The following is a 19596-nucleotide window of genomic DNA, read 5'->3' on the forward strand; positions in this document are numbered from 1 at the left end:
TGTTTTGGGAATTTTTTTCCTCTTCCATTTTTTTCCAAGCCCAACAATTGATGATCATTGAGAGGGGGATTTAGAAAAAGTATCACTTACCTTCTTCGGACCATCATTTGGGTGGTAACTGCCAATAAAAGAAAACATTGGCCCACCCAGCTCACCTACACATGACTGTCCTGTCTGCCTGTCTGTTCCAAGTGACTGTCTGGCTGTCAGGTTCCGCCGGATTCCGAGTGAGCAGCTTGTGATGTCATAGAGGGCAGATTGTGATGTCACACAAAGGGTCCTGCCACATGAATGCCTGTCCATCTGACTGTCTACTACTACTGCTGCTGAATGGGCTCAAAACAGGAAAGCCGTCATTGCACCTGATTGTGCAAGATTCCTCCTTCTCCTCTGCAGCAGCTAGCTGATTGATTTACTCAGCAGCAGTTCGTCAGGGACACAGGCATGCGGCAGCAAAGAGCGAGGAGACAGCTGGCTGCTGCTGCTTGCCTGTTGGTCGTCTGCCTAGTGGGTGTGTGTCTGTTGACGCGACGTCAACAGACGGGGCGGAGCACATGCAAATTTGGCCTCCTACCCAGCTGAGGCACCCTGCCCGCCCGCCGACGACCTAATCACAAAATCAGTTGGATGGCTACTCGTCCTCCGGTCCCTGTCCAGCACTTCAAGTCCTATTCATACCTGCCGTACAGCCTGGTATCTTTCAGACTGCAACGTCAAAGAAGTGATGTGTGTGTGTTAGATGTGTCCGTGGTGCTGATCTCTTCTCCACCAGTGTTGGTGGCCGAATTCCGGTTTGCGCGCTTTGCTGGGACCCCATTCGGGTTATCGCTTCTCGGCCTTTTGGCTAAGATCAAGTGTAGTATCTGTTCTTATCAGTTTAATATCTGATACGCCCCCTATCTGGGGGCCATATATTAAATGGATTTTTAGAACAGGGAGATGGAAGAAGAGCTTGCTCTGTCCACTCCACGCATTGACCTGGTATTGCAGTACTTCCAGGACCGGTGCACCTTCCTAATCTGTTATCCAAAAAAAGACTATTTCCATTCCTGGCACTTGATTTGGAGTATCAATTGTTTGTGCACCTTTGTATTTAGAAATGCATGCATTTGCTGCTTCAAGGTTTAACCCTTGTGCATAAATACTTTCAAATCCTGCCTCAGTGTATCATTTTGTGACTATTTCTTGACTCCTTGAATTGTACTTTCTGGAATCGAGGCAGTTAATTACTTGACGTGACACTACACTTGATATCAGCATATGCGGCCTAGCCAAAAGACCGGAAGCCTGCCTAAATTAAAGGACTTATCAATCGCTGCGACCTCCCAATAAATATGCAAACGCTATGTGACTTACCTACGATCTTACCACGGAAACATCAACTGGATCAAAGCAATGGAATTTTTGGACCCCCTCCCTCTCGATTTGAAATGGCTTGTTTTTTTTTTTTTTTCTTGATCTCTTATATATTTTTTTTCTTTTCTTTTTGCGCTCTCTTTTCTCTCTCTTTTGTTTTGGGAATTTTTTTTCCTCTTTATTCTCTTTTGTTTTGGGAATTTTTTTTCCTCTTCCATTTTTTTCCAAGCCCAACAATTGATGATCATTGAGAGGGGGATTTAGAAAAAGTATCACTTACCTTCTTCGGACCATCATTTGGGTGGTAACTGCCAATAAAAGAAAACATTGGCCCACCCAGCTCACCTACACATGACTGTCCTGTCTGCCTGTCTGTTCCAAGTGACTGTCTGGCTGTCAGGTTCCGCCGGATTCCGAGTGAGCAGCTTGTGATGTCATAGAGGGCAGATTGTGATGTCACACAAAGGGTCCTGCCACATGAATGCCTGTCCATCTGACTGTCTACTACTACTGCTGCTGAATGGGCTCAAAACAGGAAAGCCGTCATTGCACCTGATTGTGCAAGATTCCTCCTTCTCCTCTGCAGCAGCTAGCTGATTGATTTACTCAGCAGCAGTTCGTCAGGGACACAGGCATGCGGCAGCAAAGAGCGAGGAGACAGCTGGCTGCTGCTGCTTGCCTGTTGGTCGTCTGCCTAGTGGGTGTGTGTCTGTTGACGCGACGTCAACAGACGGGGCGGAGCACATGCAAATTTGGCCTCCTACCCAGCTGAGGCACCCTGCCCGCCCGCCGACGACCTAATCACAAAATCAGTTGGATGGCTACTCGTCCTCCGGTCCCTGTCCAGCACTTCAAGTCCTATTCATACCTGCCGTACAGCCTGGTATCTTTCAGACTGCAACGTCAAAGAAGTGATGTGTGTGTGTTAGATGTGTCCGTGGTGCTGATCTCTTCTCCACCAGTGTTGGTGGCCGAATTCCGGTTTGCGCGCTTTGCTGGGACCCCATTCGGGTTATCGCTTCTCGGCCTTTTGGCTAAGATCAAGTGTAGTATCTGTTCTTATCAGTTTAATATCTGATACGCCCCCTATCTGGGGGCCATATATTAAATGGATTTTTAGAACAGGGAGATGGAAGAAGAGCTTGCTCTGTCCACTCCACGCATTGACCTGGTATTGCAGTACTTCCAGGACCGGTGCACCTTCCTAATCTGTTATCCAAAAAAAGACTATTTCCATTCCTGGCACTTGATTTGGAGTATCAATTGTTTGTGCACCTTTGTATTTAGAAATGCATGCATTTGCTGCTTCAAGGTTTAACCCTTGTGCATAAATACTTTCAAATCCTGCCTCAGTGTATCATTTTGTGACTATTTCTTGACTCCTTGAATTGTACTTTCTGGAATCGAGGCAGTTAATTACTTGACGTGACACTACACTTGATATCAGCATATGCGGCCTAGCCAAAAGACCGGAAGCCTGCCTAAATTAAAGGACTTATCAATCGCTGCGACCTCCCAATAAATATGCAAACGCTATGTGACTTACCTACGATCTTACCACGGAAACATCAACTGGATCAAAGCAATGGAATTTTTGGACCCCCTCCCTCTCGATTTGAAATGGCTTGTTTTTTTTTTTTTTTCTTGATCTCTTATATATTTTTTTTCTTTTCTTTTTGCGCTCTCTTTTCTCTCTCTTTTGTTTTGGGAATTTTTTTTCCTCTTTATTCTCTTTTGTTTTGGGAATTTTTTTTCCTCTTCCATTTTTTTCCAAGCCCAACAATTGATGATCATTGAGAGGGGGATTTAGAAAAAGTATCACTTACCTTCTTCGGACCATCATTTGGGTGGTAACTGCCAATAAAAGAAAACATTGGCCCACCCAGCTCACCTACACATGACTGTCCTGTCTGCCTGTCTGTTCCAAGTGACTGTCTGGCTGTCAGGTTCCGCCGGATTCCGAGTGAGCAGCTTGTGATGTCATAGAGGGCAGATTGTGATGTCACACAAAGGGTCCTGCCACATGAATGCCTGTCCATCTGACTGTCTACTACTACTGCTGCTGAATGGGCTCAAAACAGGAAAGCCGTCATTGCACCTGATTGTGCAAGATTCCTCCTTCTCCTCTGCAGCAGCTAGCTGATTGATTTACTCAGCAGCAGTTCGTCAGGGACACAGGCATGCGGCAGCAAAGAGCGAGGAGACAGCTGGCTGCTGCTGCTTGCCTGTTGGTCGTCTGCCTAGTGGTGTGTGTCTGTTGACGCGACGTCAACAGACGGGGGCGGAGCACATGCAAATTTGGCCTCCTACCCAGCTGAGGCACCCTGCCCGCCCGCCGACGACCTAATCACAAAATCAGTTGGATGGCTACTCGTCCTCCGGTCCCTGTCCAGCACTTCAAGTCCTATTCATACCTGCCGTACAGCCTGGTATCTTTCAGACTGCAACGTCAAAGAAGTGATGTGTGTGTGTTAGATGTGTCCGTGGTGCTGATCTCTTCTCCACCAGTGTTGGTGGCCGAATTCCGGTTTGCGCGCTTTGCTGGGACCCCATTCGGGTTATCGCTTCTCGGCCTTTTGGCTAAGATCAAGTGTAGTATCTGTTCTTATCAGTTTAATATCTGATACGCCCCCTATCTGGGGGCCATATATTAAATGGATTTTTAGAACAGGGAGATGGAAGAAGAGCTTGCTCTGTCCACTCCACGCATTGACCTGGTATTGCAGTACTTCCAGGACCGGTGCACCTTCCTAATCTGTTATCCAAAAAAAGACTATTTCCATTCCTGGCACTTGATTTGGAGTATCAATTGTTTGTGCACCTTTGTATTTAGAAATGCATGCATTTGCTGCTTCAAGGTTTAACCCTTGTGCATAAATACTTTCAAATCCTGCCTCAGTGTATCATTTTGTGACTATTTCTTGACTCCTTGAATTGTACTTTCTGGAATCGAGGCAGTTAATTACTTGACGTGACACTACACTTGATATCAGCATATGCGGCCTAGCCAAAAGACCGGAAGCCTGCCTAAATTAAAGGACTTATCAATCGCTGCGACCTCCCAATAAATATGCAAACGCTATGTGACTTACCTACGATCTTACCACGGAAACATCAACTGGATCAAAGCAATGGAATTTTTGGACCCCCTCCCTCTCGATTTGAAATGGCTTGTTTTTTTTTTTTTTTCTTGATCTCTTATATATTTTTTTTCTTTTCTTTTTGCGCTCTCTTTTCTCTCTCTTTTGTTTTGGGAATTTTTTTTCCTCTTTATTCTCTTTTGTTTTGGGAATTTTTTTTCCTCTTCCATTTTTTTCCAAGCCCAACAATTGATGATCATTGAGAGGGGGATTTAGAAAAAGTATCACTTACCTTCTTCGGACCATCATTTGGGTGGTAACTGCCAATAAAAGAAAACATTGGCCCACCCAGCTCACCTACACATGACTGTCCTGTCTGCCTGTCTGTTCCAAGTGACTGTCTGGCTGTCAGGTTCCGCCGGATTCCGAGTGAGCAGCTTGTGATGTCATAGAGGGCAGATTGTGATGTCACACAAAGGGTCCTGCCACATGAATGCCTGTCCATCTGACTGTCTACTACTACTGCTGCTGAATGGGCTCAAAACAGGAAAGCCGTCATTGCACCTGATTGTGCAAGATTCCTCCTTCTCCTCTGCAGCAGCTAGCTGATTGATTTACTCAGCAGCAGTTCGTCAGGGACACAGGCATGCGGCAGCAAAGAGCGAGGAGACAGCTGGCTGCTGCTGCTTGCCTGTTGGTCGTCTGCCTAGTGGGTGTGTGTCTGTTGACGCGACGTCAACAGACGGGGCGGAGCACATGCAAATTTGGCCTCCTACCCAGCTGAGGCACCCTGCCCGCCCGCCGACGACCTAATCACAAAATCAGTTGGATGGCTACTCGTCCTCCGGTCCCTGTCCAGCACTTCAAGTCCTATTCATACCTGCCGTACAGCCTGGTATCTTTCAGACTGCAACGTCAAAGAAGTGATGTGTGTGTGTTAGATGTGTCCGTGGTGCTGATCTCTTCTCCACCAGTGTTGGTGGCCGAATTCCGGTTTGCGCGCTTTGCTGGGACCCCATTCGGGTTATCGCTTCTCGGCCTTTTGGCTAAGATCAAGTGTAGTATCTGTTCTTATCAGTTTAATATCTGATACGCCCCCTATCTGGGGGCCATATATTAAATGGATTTTTAGAACAGGGAGATGGAAGAAGAGCTTGCTCTGTCCACTCCACGCATTGACCTGGTATTGCAGTACTTCCAGGACCGGTGCACCTTCCTAATCTGTTATCCAAAAAAAGACTATTTCCATTCCTGGCACTTGATTTGGAGTATCAATTGTTTGTGCACCTTTGTATTTAGAAATGCATGCATTTGCTGCTTCAAGGTTTAACCCTTGTGCATAAATACTTTCAAATCCTGCCTCAGTGTATCATTTTGTGACTATTTCTTGACTCCTTGAATTGTACTTTCTGGAATCGAGGCAGTTAATTACTTGACGTGACACTACACTTGATATCAGCATATGCGGCCTAGCCAAAAGACCGGAAGCCTGCCTAAATTAAAGGACTTATCAATCGCTGCGACCTCCCAATAAATATGCAAACGCTATGTGACTTACCTACGATCTTACCACGGAAACATCAACTGGATCAAAGCAATGGAATTTTTGGACCCCCTCCCTCTCGATTTGAAATGGCTTGTTTTTTTTTTTTTTTCTTGATCTCTTATATATTTTTTTTCTTTTCTTTTTGCGCTCTCTTTTCTCTCTCTTTTGTTTTGGGAATTTTTTTTCCTCTTTATTCTCTTTTGTTTTGGGAATTTTTTTTCCTCTTCCATTTTTTTCCAAGCCCAACAATTGATGATCATTGAGAGGGGGATTTAGAAAAAGTATCACTTACCTTCTTCGGACCATCATTTGGGTGGTAACTGCCAATAAAAGAAAACATTGGCCCACCCAGCTCACCTACACATGACTGTCCTGTCTGCCTGTCTGTTCCAAGTGACTGTCTGGCTGTCAGGTTCCGCCGGATTCCGAGTGAGCAGCTTGTGATGTCATAGAGGGCAGATTGTGATGTCACACAAAGGGTCCTGCCACATGAATGCCTGTCCATCTGACTGTCTACTACTACTGCTGCTGAATGGGCTCAAAACAGGAAAGCCGTCATTGCACCTGATTGTGCAAGATTCCTCCTTCTCCTCTGCAGCAGCTAGCTGATTGATTTACTCAGCAGCAGTTCGTCAGGGACACAGGCATGCGGCAGCAAAGAGCGAGGAGACAGCTGGCTGCTGCTGCTTGCCTGTTGGTCGTCTGCCTAGTGGGTGTGTGTCTGTTGACGCGACGTCAACAGACGGGGCGGAGCACATGCAAATTTGGCCTCCTACCCAGCTGAGGCACCCTGCCCGCCCGCCGACGACCTAATCACAAAATCAGTTGGATGGCTACTCGTCCTCCGGTCCCTGTCCAGCACTTCAAGTCCTATTCATACCTGCCGTACAGCCTGGTATCTTTCAGACTGCAACGTCAAAGAAGTGATGTGTGTGTGTTAGATGTGTCCGTGGTGCTGATCTCTTCTCCACCAGTGTTGGTGGCCGAATTCCGGTTTGCGCGCTTTGCTGGGACCCCATTCGGGTTATCGCTTCTCGGCCTTTTGGCTAAGATCAAGTGTAGTATCTGTTCTTATCAGTTTAATATCTGATACGCCCCCTATCTGGGGGCCATATATTAAATGGATTTTTAGAACAGGGAGATGGAAGAAGAGCTTGCTCTGTCCACTCCACGCATTGACCTGGTATTGCAGTACTTCCAGGACCGGTGCACCTTCCTAATCTGTTATCCAAAAAAAGACTATTTCCATTCCTGGCACTTGATTTGGAGTATCAATTGTTTGTGCACCTTTGTATTTAGAAATGCATGCATTTGCTGCTTCAAGGTTTAACCCTTGTGCATAAATACTTTCAAATCCTGCCTCAGTGTATCATTTTGTGACTATTTCTTGACTCCTTGAATTGTACTTTCTGGAATCGAGGCAGTTAATTACTTGACGTGACACTACACTTGATATCAGCATATGCGGCCTAGCCAAAAGACCGGAAGCCTGCCTAAATTAAAGGACTTATCAATCGCTGCGACCTCCCAATAAATATGCAAACGCTATGTGACTTACCTACGATCTTACCACGGAAACATCAACTGGATCAAAGCAATGGAATTTTTGGACCCCCTCCCTCTCGATTTGAAATGGCTTGTTTTTTTTTTTTTTTCTTGATCTCTTATATATTTTTTTTCTTTTCTTTTTGCGCTCTCTTTTCTCTCTCTTTTGTTTTGGGAATTTTTTTTCCTCTTTATTCTCTTTTGTTTTGGGAATTTTTTTTCCTCTTCCATTTTTTTCCAAGCCCAACAATTGATGATCATTGAGAGGGGGATTTAGAAAAAGTATCACTTACCTTCTTCGGACCATCATTTGGGTGGTAACTGCCAATAAAAGAAAACATTGGCCCACCCAGCTCACCTACACATGACTGTCCTGTCTGCCTGTCTGTTCCAAGTGACTGTCTGGCTGTCAGGTTCCGCCGGATTCCGAGTGAGCAGCTTGTGATGTCATAGAGGGCAGATTGTGATGTCACACAAAGGGTCCTGCCACATGAATGCCTGTCCATCTGACTGTCTACTACTACTGCTGCTGAATGGGCTCAAAACAGGAAAGCCGTCATTGCACCTGATTGTGCAAGATTCCTCCTTCTCCTCTGCAGCAGCTAGCTGATTGATTTACTCAGCAGCAGTTCGTCAGGGACACAGGCATGCGGCAGCAAAGAGCGAGGAGACAGCTGGCTGCTGCTGCTTGCCTGTTGGTCGTCTGCCTAGTGGGTGTGTGTCTGTTGACGCGACGTCAACAGACGGGGCGGAGCACATGCAAATTTGGCCTCCTACCCAGCTGAGGCACCCTGCCCGCCCGCCGACGACCTAATCACAAAATCAGTTGGATGGCTACTCGTCCTCCGGTCCCTGTCCAGCACTTCAAGTCCTATTCATACCTGCCGTACAGCCTGGTATCTTTCAGACTGCAACGTCAAAGAAGTGATGTGTGTGTGTTAGATGTGTCCGTGGTGCTGATCTCTTCTCCACCAGTGTTGGTGGCCGAATTCCGGTTTGCGCGCTTTGCTGGGACCCCATTCGGGTTATCGCTTCTCGGCCTTTTGGCTAAGATCAAGTGTAGTATCTGTTCTTATCAGTTTAATATCTGATACGCCCCCTATCTGGGGGCCATATATTAAATGGATTTTTAGAACAGGGAGATGGAAGAAGAGCTTGCTCTGTCCACTCCACGCATTGACCTGGTATTGCAGTACTTCCAGGACCGGTGCACCTTCCTAATCTGTTATCCAAAAAAAGACTATTTCCATTCCTGGCACTTGATTTGGAGTATCAATTGTTTGTGCACCTTTGTATTTAGAAATGCATGCATTTGCTGCTTCAAGGTTTAACCCTTGTGCATAAATACTTTCAAATCCTGCCTCAGTGTATCATTTTGTGACTATTTCTTGACTCCTTGAATTGTACTTTCTGGAATCGAGGCAGTTAATTACTTGACGTGACACTACACTTGATATCAGCATATGCGGCCTAGCCAAAAGACCGGAAGCCTGCCTAAATTAAAGGACTTATCAATCGCTGCGACCTCCCAATAAATATGCAAACGCTATGTGACTTACCTACGATCTTACCACGGAAACATCAACTGGATCAAAGCAATGGAATTTTTGGACCCCCTCCCTCTCGATTTGAAATGGCTTGTTTTTTTTTTTTTTTCTTGATCTCTTATATATTTTTTTTCTTTTCTTTTTGCGCTCTCTTTTCTCTCTCTTTTGTTTTGGGAATTTTTTTTCCTCTTTATTCTCTTTTGTTTTGGGAATTTTTTTTCCTCTTCCATTTTTTTCCAAGCCCAACAATTGATGATCATTGAGAGGGGGATTTAGAAAAAGTATCACTTACCTTCTTCGGACCATCATTTGGGTGGTAACTGCCAATAAAAGAAAACATTGGCCCACCCAGCTCACCTACACATGACTGTCCTGTCTGCCTGTCTGTTCCAAGTGACTGTCTGGCTGTCAGGTTCCGCCGGATTCCGAGTGAGCAGCTTGTGATGTCATAGAGGGCAGATTGTGATGTCACACAAAGGGTCCTGCCACATGAATGCCTGTCCATCTGACTGTCTACTACTACTGCTGCTGAATGGGCTCAAAACAGGAAAGCCGTCATTGCACCTGATTGTGCAAGATTCCTCCTTCTCCTCTGCAGCAGCTAGCTGATTGATTTACTCAGCAGCAGTTCGTCAGGGACACAGGCATGCGGCAGCAAAGAGCGAGGAGACAGCTGGCTGCTGCTGCTTGCCTGTTGGTCGTCTGCCTAGTGGGTGTGTGTCTGTTGACGCGACGTCAACAGACGGGGCGGAGCACATGCAAATTTGGCCTCCTACCCAGCTGAGGCACCCTGCCCGCCCGCCGACGACCTAATCACAAAATCAGTTGGATGGCTACTCGTCCTCCGGTCCCTGTCCAGCACTTCAAGTCCTATTCATACCTGCCGTACAGCCTGGTATCTTTCAGACTGCAACGTCAAAGAAGTGATGTGTGTGTGTTAGATGTGTCCGTGGTGCTGATCTCTTCTCCACCAGTGTTGGTGGCCGAATTCCGGTTTGCGCGCTTTGCTGGGACCCCATTCGGGTTATCGCTTCTCGGCCTTTTGGCTAAGATCAAGTGTAGTATCTGTTCTTATCAGTTTAATATCTGATACGCCCCCTATCTGGGGGCCATATATTAAATGGATTTTTAGAACAGGGAGATGGAAGAAGAGCTTGCTCTGTCCACTCCACGCATTGACCTGGTATTGCAGTACTTCCAGGACCGGTGCACCTTCCTAATCTGTTATCCAAAAAAAGACTATTTCCATTCCTGGCACTTGATTTGGAGTATCAATTGTTTGTGCACCTTTGTATTTAGAAATGCATGCATTTGCTGCTTCAAGGTTTAACCCTTGTGCATAAATACTTTCAAATCCTGCCTCAGTGTATCATTTTGTGACTATTTCTTGACTCCTTGAATTGTACTTTCTGGAATCGAGGCAGTTAATTACTTGACGTGACACTACACTTGATATCAGCATATGCGGCCTAGCCAAAAGACCGGAAGCCTGCCTAAATTAAAGGACTTATCAATCGCTGCGACCTCCCAATAAATATGCAAACGCTATGTGACTTACCTACGATCTTACCACGGAAACATCAACTGGATCAAAGCAATGGAATTTTTGGACCCCCTCCCTCTCGATTTGAAATGGCTTGTTTTTTTTTTTTTTTCTTGATCTCTTATATATTTTTTTTCTTTTCTTTTTGCGCTCTCTTTTCTCTCTCTTTTGTTTTGGGAATTTTTTTTCCTCTTTATTCTCTTTTGTTTTGGGAATTTTTTTTCCTCTTCCATTTTTTTCCAAGCCCAACAATTGATGATCATTGAGAGGGGGATTTAGAAAAAGTATCACTTACCTTCTTCGGACCATCATTTGGGTGGTAACTGCCAATAAAAGAAAACATTGGCCCACCCAGCTCACCTACACATGACTGTCCTGTCTGCCTGTCTGTTCCAAGTGACTGTCTGGCTGTCAGGTTCCGCCGGATTCCGAGTGAGCAGCTTGTGATGTCATAGAGGGCAGATTGTGATGTCACACAAAGGGTCCTGCCACATGAATGCCTGTCCATCTGACTGTCTACTACTACTGCTGCTGAATGGGCTCAAAACAGGAAAGCCGTCATTGCACCTGATTGTGCAAGATTCCTCCTTCTCCTCTGCAGCAGCTAGCTGATTGATTTACTCAGCAGCAGTTCGTCAGGGACACAGGCATGCGGCAGCAAAGAGCGAGGAGACAGCTGGCTGCTGCTGCTTGCCTGTTGGTCGTCTGCCTAGTGGGTGTGTGTCTGTTGACGCGACGTCAACAGACGGGGCGGAGCACATGCAAATTTGGCCTCCTACCCAGCTGAGGCACCCTGCCCGCCCGCCGACGACCTAATCACAAAATCAGTTGGATGGCTACTCGTCCTCCGGTCCCTGTCCAGCACTTCAAGTCCTATTCATACCTGCCGTACAGCCTGGTATCTTTCAGACTGCAACGTCAAAGAAGTGATGTGTGTGTGTTAGATGTGTCCGTGGTGCTGATCTCTTCTCCACCAGTGTTGGTGGCCGAATTCCGGTTTGCGCGCTTTGCTGGGACCCCATTCGGGTTATCGCTTCTCGGCCTTTTGGCTAAGATCAAGTGTAGTATCTGTTCTTATCAGTTTAATATCTGATACGCCCCCTATCTGGGGGCCATATATTAAATGGATTTTTAGAACAGGGAGATGGAAGAAGAGCTTGCTCTGTCCACTCCACGCATTGACCTGGTATTGCAGTACTTCCAGGACCGGTGCACCTTCCTAATCTGTTATCCAAAAAAAGACTATTTCCATTCCTGGCACTTGATTTGGAGTATCAATTGTTTGTGCACCTTTGTATTTAGAAATGCATGCATTTGCTGCTTCAAGGTTTAACCCTTGTGCATAAATACTTTCAAATCCTGCCTCAGTGTATCATTTTGTGACTATTTCTTGACTCCTTGAATTGTACTTTCTGGAATCGAGGCAGTTAATTACTTGACGTGACACTACACTTGATATCAGCATATGCGGCCTAGCCAAAAGACCGGAAGCCTGCCTAAATTAAAGGACTTATCAATCGCTGCGACCTCCCAATAAATATGCAAACGCTATGTGACTTACCTACGATCTTACCACGGAAACATCAACTGGATCAAAGCAATGGAATTTTTGGACCCCCTCCCTCTCGATTTGAAATGGCTTGTTTTTTTTTTTTTTTCTTGATCTCTTATATATTTTTTTTCTTTTCTTTTTGCGCTCTCTTTTCTCTCTCTTTTGTTTTGGGAATTTTTTTTCCTCTTTATTCTCTTTTGTTTTGGGAATTTTTTTTCCTCTTCCATTTTTTTCCAAGCCCAACAATTGATGATCATTGAGAGGGGGATTTAGAAAAAGTATCACTTACCTTCTTCGGACCATCATTTGGGTGGTAACTGCCAATAAAAGAAAACATTGGCCCACCCAGCTCACCTACACATGACTGTCCTGTCTGCCTGTCTGTTCCAAGTGACTGTCTGGCTGTCAGGTTCCGCCGGATTCCGAGTGAGCAGCTTGTGATGTCATAGAGGGCAGATTGTGATGTCACACAAAGGGTCCTGCCACATGAATGCCTGTCCATCTGACTGTCTACTACTACTGCTGCTGAATGGGCTCAAAACAGGAAAGCCGTCATTGCACCTGATTGTGCAAGATTCCTCCTTCTCCTCTGCAGCAGCTAGCTGATTGATTTACTCAGCAGCAGTTCGTCAGGGACACAGGCATGCGGCAGCAAAGAGCGAGGAGACAGCTGGCTGCTGCTGCTTGCCTGTTGGTCGTCTGCCTAGTGGGTGTGTGTCTGTTGACGCGACGTCAACAGACGGGGCGGAGCACATGCAAATTTGGCCTCCTACCCAGCTGAGGCACCCTGCCCGCCCGCCGACGACCTAATCACAAAATCAGTTGGATGGCTACTCGTCCTCCGGTCCCTGTCCAGCACTTCAAGTCCTATTCATACCTGCCGTACAGCCTGGTATCTTTCAGACTGCAACGTCAAAGAAGTGATGTGTGTGTGTTAGATGTGTCCGTGGTGCTGATCTCTTCTCCACCAGTGTTGGTGGCCGAATTCCGGTTTGCGCGCTTTGCTGGGACCCCATTCGGGTTATCGCTTCTCGGCCTTTTGGCTAAGATCAAGTGTAGTATCTGTTCTTATCAGTTTAATATCTGATACGCCCCCTATCTGGGGGCCATATATTAAATGGATTTTTAGAACAGGGAGATGGAAGAAGAGCTTGCTCTGTCCACTCCACGCATTGACCTGGTATTGCAGTACTTCCAGGACCGGTGCACCTTCCTAATCTGTTATCCAAAAAAAGACTATTTCCATTCCTGGCACTTGATTTGGAGTATCAATTGTTTGTGCACCTTTGTATTTAGAAATGCATGCATTTGCTGCTTCAAGGTTTAACCCTTGTGCATAAATACTTTCAAATCCTGCCTCAGTGTATCATTTTGTGACTATTTCTTGACTCCTTGAATTGTACTTTCTGGAATCGAGGCAGTTAATTACTTGACGTGACACTACACTTGATATCAGCATATGCGGCCTAGCCAAAAGACCGGAAGCCTGCCTAAATTAAAGGACTTATCAATCGCTGCGACCTCCCAATAAATATGCAAACGCTATGTGACTTACCTACGATCTTACCACGGAAACATCAACTGGATCAAAGCAATGGAATTTTTGGACCCCCTCCCTCTCGATTTGAAATGGCTTGTTTTTTTTTTTTTTTCTTGATCTCTTATATATTTTTTTTCTTTTCTTTTTGCGCTCTCTTTTCTCTCTCTTTTGTTTTGGGAATTTTTTTTCCTCTTTATTCTCTTTTGTTTTGGGAATTTTTTTTCCTCTTCCATTTTTTTCCAAGCCCAACAATTGATGATCATTGAGAGGGGGATTTAGAAAAAGTATCACTTACCTTCTTCGGACCATCATTTGGGTGGTAACTGCCAATAAAAGAAAACATTGGCCCACCCAGCTCACCTACACATGACTGTCCTGTCTGCCTGTCTGTTCCAAGTGACTGTCTGGCTGTCAGGTTCCGCCGGATTCCGAGTGAGCAGCTTGTGATGTCATAGAGGGCAGATTGTGATGTCACACAAAGGGTCCTGCCACATGAATGCCTGTCCATCTGACTGTCTACTACTACTGCTGCTGAATGGGCTCAAAACAGGAAAGCCGTCATTGCACCTGATTGTGCAAGATTCCTCCTTCTCCTCTGCAGCAGCTAGCTGATTGATTTACTCAGCAGCAGTTCGTCAGGGACACAGGCATGCGGCAGCAAAGAGCGAGGAGACAGCTGGCTGCTGCTGCTTGCCTGTTGGTCGTCTGCCTAGTGGGTGTGTGTCTGTTGACGCGACGTCAACAGACGGGGCGGAGCACATGCAAATTTGGCCTCCTACCCAGCTGAGGCACCCTGCCCGCCCGCCGACGACCTAATCACAAAATCAGTTGGATGGCTACTCGTCCTCCGGTCCCTGTCCAGCACTTCAAGTCCTATTCATACCTGCCGTACAGCCTGGTATCTTTCAGACTGCAACGTCAAAGAAGTGATGTGTGTGTGTTAGATGTGTCCGTGGTGCTGATCTCTTCTCCACCAGTGTTGGTGGCCGAATTCCGGTTTGCGCGCTTTGCTGGGACCCCATTCGGGTTATCGCTTCTCGGCCTTTTGGCTAAGATCAAGTGTAGTATCTGTTCTTATCAGTTTAATATCTGATACGCCCCCTATCTGGGGGCCATATATTAAATGGATTTTTAGAACAGGGAGATGGAAGAAGAGCTTGCTCTGTCCACTCCACGCATTGACCTGGTATTGCAGTACTTCCAGGACCGGTGCACCTTCCTAATCTGTTATCCAAAAAAAGACTATTTCCATTCCTGGCACTTGATTTGGAGTATCAATTGTTTGTGCACCTTTGTATTTAGAAATGCATGCATTTGCTGCTTCAAGGTTTAACCCTTGTGCATAAATACTTTCAAATCCTGCCTCAGTGTATCATTTTGTGACTATTTCTTGACTCCTTGAATTGTACTTTCTGGAATCGAGGCAGTTAATTACTTGACGTGACACTACACTTGATATCAGCATATGCGGCCTAGCCAAAAGACCGGAAGCCTGCCTAAATTAAAGGACTTATCAATCGCTGCGACCTCCCAATAAATATGCAAACGCTATGTGACTTACCTACGATCTTACCACGGAAACATCAACTGGATCAAAGCAATGGAATTTTTGGACCCCCTCCCTCTCGATTTGAAATGGCTTGTTTTTTTTTTTTTTTCTTGATCTCTTATATATTTTTTTTCTTTTCTTTTTGCGCTCTCTTTTCTCTCTCTTTTGTTTTGGGAATTTTTTTTCCTCTTTATTCTCTTTTGTTTTGGGAATTTTTTTTCCTCTTCCATTTTTTTCCAAGCCCAACAATTGATGATCATTGAGAGGGGGATTTAGAAAAAGTATCACTTACCTTCTTCGGACCATCATTTGGGTGGTAACTGCCAATAAAAGAAAACATTGGCCCACCCAGCTCACCTACACATGACTGTCCTGTCTGCCTGTCTGTTCCAAGTGACTGTCTGGCTGTCAGGTTCCGCCGGATTCCGAGTGAGCAGCTTGTGATGTCATAGAGGGCAGATTGTGATGTCACACAAAGGGTCCTGCCACATGAATGCCTGTCCATCTGACTGTCTACTACTACTGCTGCTGAATGGGCTCAAAACAGGAAAGCCGTCATTGCACCTGATTGTGCAAGATTCCTCCTTCTCCTCTGCAGCAGCTAGCTGATTGATTTACTCAGCAGCAGTTCGTCAGGGACACAGGCATGCGGCAGCAAAGAGCGAGGAGACAGCTGGCTGCTGCTGCTTGCCTGTTGGTCGTCTGCCTAGTGGGTGTGTGTCTGTTGACGCGACGTCAACAGACGGGGCGGAGCACATGCAAATTTGGCCTCCTACCCAGCTGAGGCACCCTGCCCGCCCGCCGACGACCTAATCACAAAATCAGTTGGATGGCTACTCGTCCTCCGGTCCCTGTCCAGCACTTCAAGTCCTATTCATACCTGCCGTACAGCCTGGTATCTTTCAGACTGCAACGTCAAAGAAGTGATGTGTGTGTGTTAGATGTGTCCGTGGTGCTGATCTCTTCTCCACCAGTGTTGGTGGCCGAATTCCGGTTTGCGCGCTTTGCTGGGACCCCATTCGGGTTATCGCTTCTCGGCCTTTTGGCTAAGATCAAGTGTAGTATCTGTTCTTATCAGTTTAATATCTGATACGCCCCCTATCTGGGGGCCATATATTAAATGGATTTTTAGAACAGGGAGATGGAAGAAGAGCTTGCTCTGTCCACTCCACGCATTGACCTGGTATTGCAGTACTTCCAGGACCGGTGCACCTTCCTAATCTGTTATCCAAAAAAAGACTATTTCCATTCCTGGCACTTGATTTGGAGTATCAATTGTTTGTGCACCTTTGTATTTAGAAATGCATGCATTTGCTGCTTCAAGGTTTAACCCTTGTGCATAAATACTTTCAAATCCTGCCTCAGTGTATCATTTTGTGACTATTTCTTGACTCCTTGAATTGTACTTTCTGGAATCGAGGCAGTTAATTACTTGACGTGACACTACACTTGATATCAGCATATGCGGCCTAGCCAAAAGACCGGAAGCCTGCCTAAATTAAAGGACTTATCAATCGCTGCGACCTCCCAATAAATATGCAAACGCTATGTGACTTACCTACGATCTTACCACGGAAACATCAACTGGATCAAAGCAATGGAATTTTTGGACCCCCTCCCTCTCGATTTGAAATGGCTTGTTTTTTTTTTTTTTTCTTGATCTCTTATATATTTTTTTTCTTTTCTTTTTGCGCTCTCTTTTCTCTCTCTTTTGTTTTGGGAATTTTTTTTCCTCTTTATTCTCTTTTGTTTTGGGAATTTTTTTTCCTCTTCCATTTTTTTCCAAGCCCAACAATTGATGATCATTGAGAGGGGGATTTAGAAAAAGTATCACTTACCTTCTTCGGACCATCATTTGGGTGGTAACTGCCAATAAAAGAAAACATTGGCCCACCCAGCTCACCTACACATGACTGTCCTGTCTGCCTGTCTGTTCCAAGTGACTGTCTGGCTGTCAGGTTCCGCCGGATTCCGAGTGAGCAGCTTGTGATGTCATAGAGGGCAGATTGTGATGTCACACAAAGGGTCCTGCCACATGAATGCCTGTCCATCTGACTGTCTACTACTACTGCTGCTGAATGGGCTCAAAACAGGAAAGCCGTCATTGCACCTGATTGTGCAAGATTCCTCCTTCTCCTCTGCAGCAGCTAGCTGATTGATTTACTCAGCAGCAGTTCGTCAGGGACACAGGCATGCGGCAGCAAAGAGCGAGGAGACAGCTGGCTGCTGCTGCTTGCCTGTTGGTCGTCTGCCTAGTGGGTGTGTGTCTGTTGACGCGACGTCAACAGACGGGGCGGAGCACATGCAAATTTGGCCTCCTACCCAGCTGAGGCACCCTGCCCGCCCGCCGACGACCTAATCACAAAATCAGTTGGATGGCTACTCGTCCTCCGGTCCCTGTCCAGCACTTCAAGTCCTATTCATACCTGCCGTACAGCCTGGTATCTTTCAGACTGCAACGTCAAAGAAGTGATGTGTGTGTGTTAGATGTGTCCGTGGTGCTGATCTCTTCTCCACCAGTGTTGGTGGCCGAATTCCGGTTTGCGCGCTTTGCTGGGACCCCATTCGGGTTATCGCTTCTCGGCCTTTTGGCTAAGATCAAGTGTAGTATCTGTTCTTATCAGTTTAATATCTGATACGCCCCCTATCTGGGGGCCATATATTAAATGGATTTTTAGAACAGGGAGATGGAAGAAGAGCTTGCTCTGTCCACTCCACGCATTGACCTGGTATTGCAGTACTTCCAGGACCGGTGCACCTTCCTAATCTGTTATCCAAAAAAAGACTATTTCCATTCCTGGCACTTGATTTGGAGTATCAATTGTTTGTGCACCTTTGTATTTAGAAATGCATGCATTTGCTGCTTCAAGGTTTAACCCTTGTGCATAAATACTTTCAAATCCTGCCTCAGTGTATCATTTTGTGACTATTTCTTGACTCCTTGAATTGTACTTTCTGGAATCGAGGCAGTTAATTACTTGACGTGACACTACACTTGATATCAGCATATGCGGCCTAGCCAAAAGACCGGAAGCCTGCCTAAATTAAAGGACTTATCAATCGCTGCGACCTCCCAATAAATATGCAAACGCTATGTGACTTACCTACGATCTTACCACGGAAACATCAACTGGATCAAAGCAATGGAATTTTTGGACCCCCTCCCTCTCGATTTGAAATGGCTTGTTTTTTTTTTTTTTTCTTGATCTCTTATATATTTTTTTTCTTTTCTTTTTGCGCTCTCTTTTCTCTCTCTTTTGTTTTGGGAATTTTTTTTCCTCTTTATTCTCTTTTGTTTTGGGAATTTTTTTTCCTCTTCCATTTTTTTCCAAGCCCAACAATTGATGATCATTGAGAGGGGGATTTAGAAAAAGTATCACTTACCTTCTTCGGACCATCATTTGGGTGGTAACTGCCAATAAAAGAAAACATTGGCCCACCCAGCTCACCTACACATGACTGTCCTGTCTGCCTGTCTGTTCCAAGTGACTGTCTGGCTGTCAGGTTCCGCCGGATTCCGAGTGAGCAGCTTGTGATGTCATAGAGGGCAGATTGTGATGTCACACAAAGGGTCCTGCCACATGAATGCCTGTCCATCTGACTGTCTACTACTACTGCTGCTGAATGGGCTCAAAACAGGAAAGCCGTCATTGCACCTGATTGTGCAAGATTCCTCCTTCTCCTCTGCAGCAGCTAGCTGATTGATTTACTCAGCAGCAGTTCGTCAGGGACACAGGCATGCGGCAGCAAAGAGCGAGGAGACAGCTGGCTGCTGCTGCTTGCCTGTTGGTCGTCTGCCTAGTGGGTGTGTGTCTGTTGACGCGACGTCAACAGACGGGGCGGAGCACATGCAAATTTGGCCTCCTACCCAGCTGAGGCACCCTGCCCGCCCGCCGACGACCTAATCACAAAATCAGTTGGATGGCTACTCGTCCTCCGGTCCCTGTCCAGCACTTCAAGTCCTATTCATACCTGCCGTACAGCCTGGTATCTTTCAGACTGCAACGTCAAAGAAGTGATGTGTGTGTGTTAGATGTGTCCGTGGTGCTGATCTCTTCTCCACCAGTGTTGGTGGCCGAATTCCGGTTTGCGCGCTTTGCTGGGACCCCATTCGGGTTATCGCTTCTCGGCCTTTTGGCTAAGATCAAGTGTAGTATCTGTTCTTATCAGTTGGGTATGGACTGGCCTCTGGCGGAGAATAGAGAAAGGTGAGACTGAGTAGCTGCTCTGATGGGCGGAGGGTGTGGGACCCCTCTGTTTTTTCCCGGGAGTAGTGAAAAGTCTCACTGAGTATCTTCACCTCTGCCTTTGGTAGGAGGTGTTGTTTCCGTAAATCCA

At 46.1% G+C, this 19596-nt stretch overlaps 12 non-coding genes and 1 pseudogene across 12 annotated transcripts; all 13 read left to right on the top strand.

Moving 5' to 3' along the window:
• The first annotated feature begins 824 nt into the window (after positions 1-824).
• Positions 825-1015, top strand: LOC146055585 (U2 spliceosomal RNA). The gene has a single exon (XR_014468777.1). It is a non-coding gene; the product is annotated as a U2 spliceosomal RNA (small nuclear RNA).
• A 1355-nt stretch (positions 1016-2370) lies between these two features.
• Positions 2371-2561, top strand: LOC146055597 (U2 spliceosomal RNA). Its single transcript, XR_014468788.1, has one exon. It is a non-coding gene; the product is annotated as a U2 spliceosomal RNA (small nuclear RNA).
• Positions 2562-3916: 1355 nt separating this feature from the next.
• On the top strand, positions 3917-4107 carry LOC146055610 (U2 spliceosomal RNA). Its single transcript, XR_014468799.1, has one exon. It is a non-coding gene; the product is annotated as a U2 spliceosomal RNA (small nuclear RNA).
• Positions 4108-5462: 1355 nt separating this feature from the next.
• Positions 5463-5653, top strand: LOC146055622 (U2 spliceosomal RNA). Its single transcript, XR_014468808.1, has one exon. It is a non-coding gene; the product is annotated as a U2 spliceosomal RNA (small nuclear RNA).
• Positions 5654-7008: 1355 nt separating this feature from the next.
• LOC146055630 (U2 spliceosomal RNA) lies at positions 7009-7199 on the top strand. The gene has a single exon (XR_014468809.1). It is a non-coding gene; the product is annotated as a U2 spliceosomal RNA (small nuclear RNA).
• Positions 7200-8554: 1355 nt separating this feature from the next.
• LOC146055586 (U2 spliceosomal RNA) lies at positions 8555-8745 on the top strand. Its single transcript, XR_014468778.1, has one exon. It is a non-coding gene; the product is annotated as a U2 spliceosomal RNA (small nuclear RNA).
• A 1355-nt stretch (positions 8746-10100) lies between these two features.
• Positions 10101-10291, top strand: LOC146055588 (U2 spliceosomal RNA). Its single transcript, XR_014468779.1, has one exon. It is a non-coding gene; the product is annotated as a U2 spliceosomal RNA (small nuclear RNA).
• A 1355-nt stretch (positions 10292-11646) lies between these two features.
• On the top strand, positions 11647-11837 carry LOC146055589 (U2 spliceosomal RNA). The gene has a single exon (XR_014468780.1). It is a non-coding gene; the product is annotated as a U2 spliceosomal RNA (small nuclear RNA).
• A 1355-nt stretch (positions 11838-13192) lies between these two features.
• Positions 13193-13383, top strand: LOC146055590 (U2 spliceosomal RNA). The gene has a single exon (XR_014468781.1). It is a non-coding gene; the product is annotated as a U2 spliceosomal RNA (small nuclear RNA).
• Positions 13384-14738: 1355 nt separating this feature from the next.
• LOC146055591 (U2 spliceosomal RNA) lies at positions 14739-14929 on the top strand. Its single transcript, XR_014468782.1, has one exon. It is a non-coding gene; the product is annotated as a U2 spliceosomal RNA (small nuclear RNA).
• A 1355-nt stretch (positions 14930-16284) lies between these two features.
• LOC146055592 (U2 spliceosomal RNA) lies at positions 16285-16475 on the top strand. The gene has a single exon (XR_014468783.1). It is a non-coding gene; the product is annotated as a U2 spliceosomal RNA (small nuclear RNA).
• A 1355-nt stretch (positions 16476-17830) lies between these two features.
• Positions 17831-18021, top strand: LOC146055593 (U2 spliceosomal RNA). The gene has a single exon (XR_014468784.1). It is a non-coding gene; the product is annotated as a U2 spliceosomal RNA (small nuclear RNA).
• A 1355-nt stretch (positions 18022-19376) lies between these two features.
• On the top strand, positions 19377-19513 carry LOC146055629 (U2 spliceosomal RNA; annotated as a pseudogene).
• Positions 19514-19596: the final 83 nt, after the last annotated feature.

This window comes from Crinia signifera, unplaced genomic scaffold (assembly GCF_055691185.1).
Source record: "Crinia signifera unplaced genomic scaffold, ASM5569118v1 HAP2_SCAFFOLD_505, whole genome shotgun sequence".
Lineage (NCBI taxonomy): Eukaryota > Metazoa > Chordata > Amphibia > Anura > Myobatrachidae > Crinia > Crinia signifera.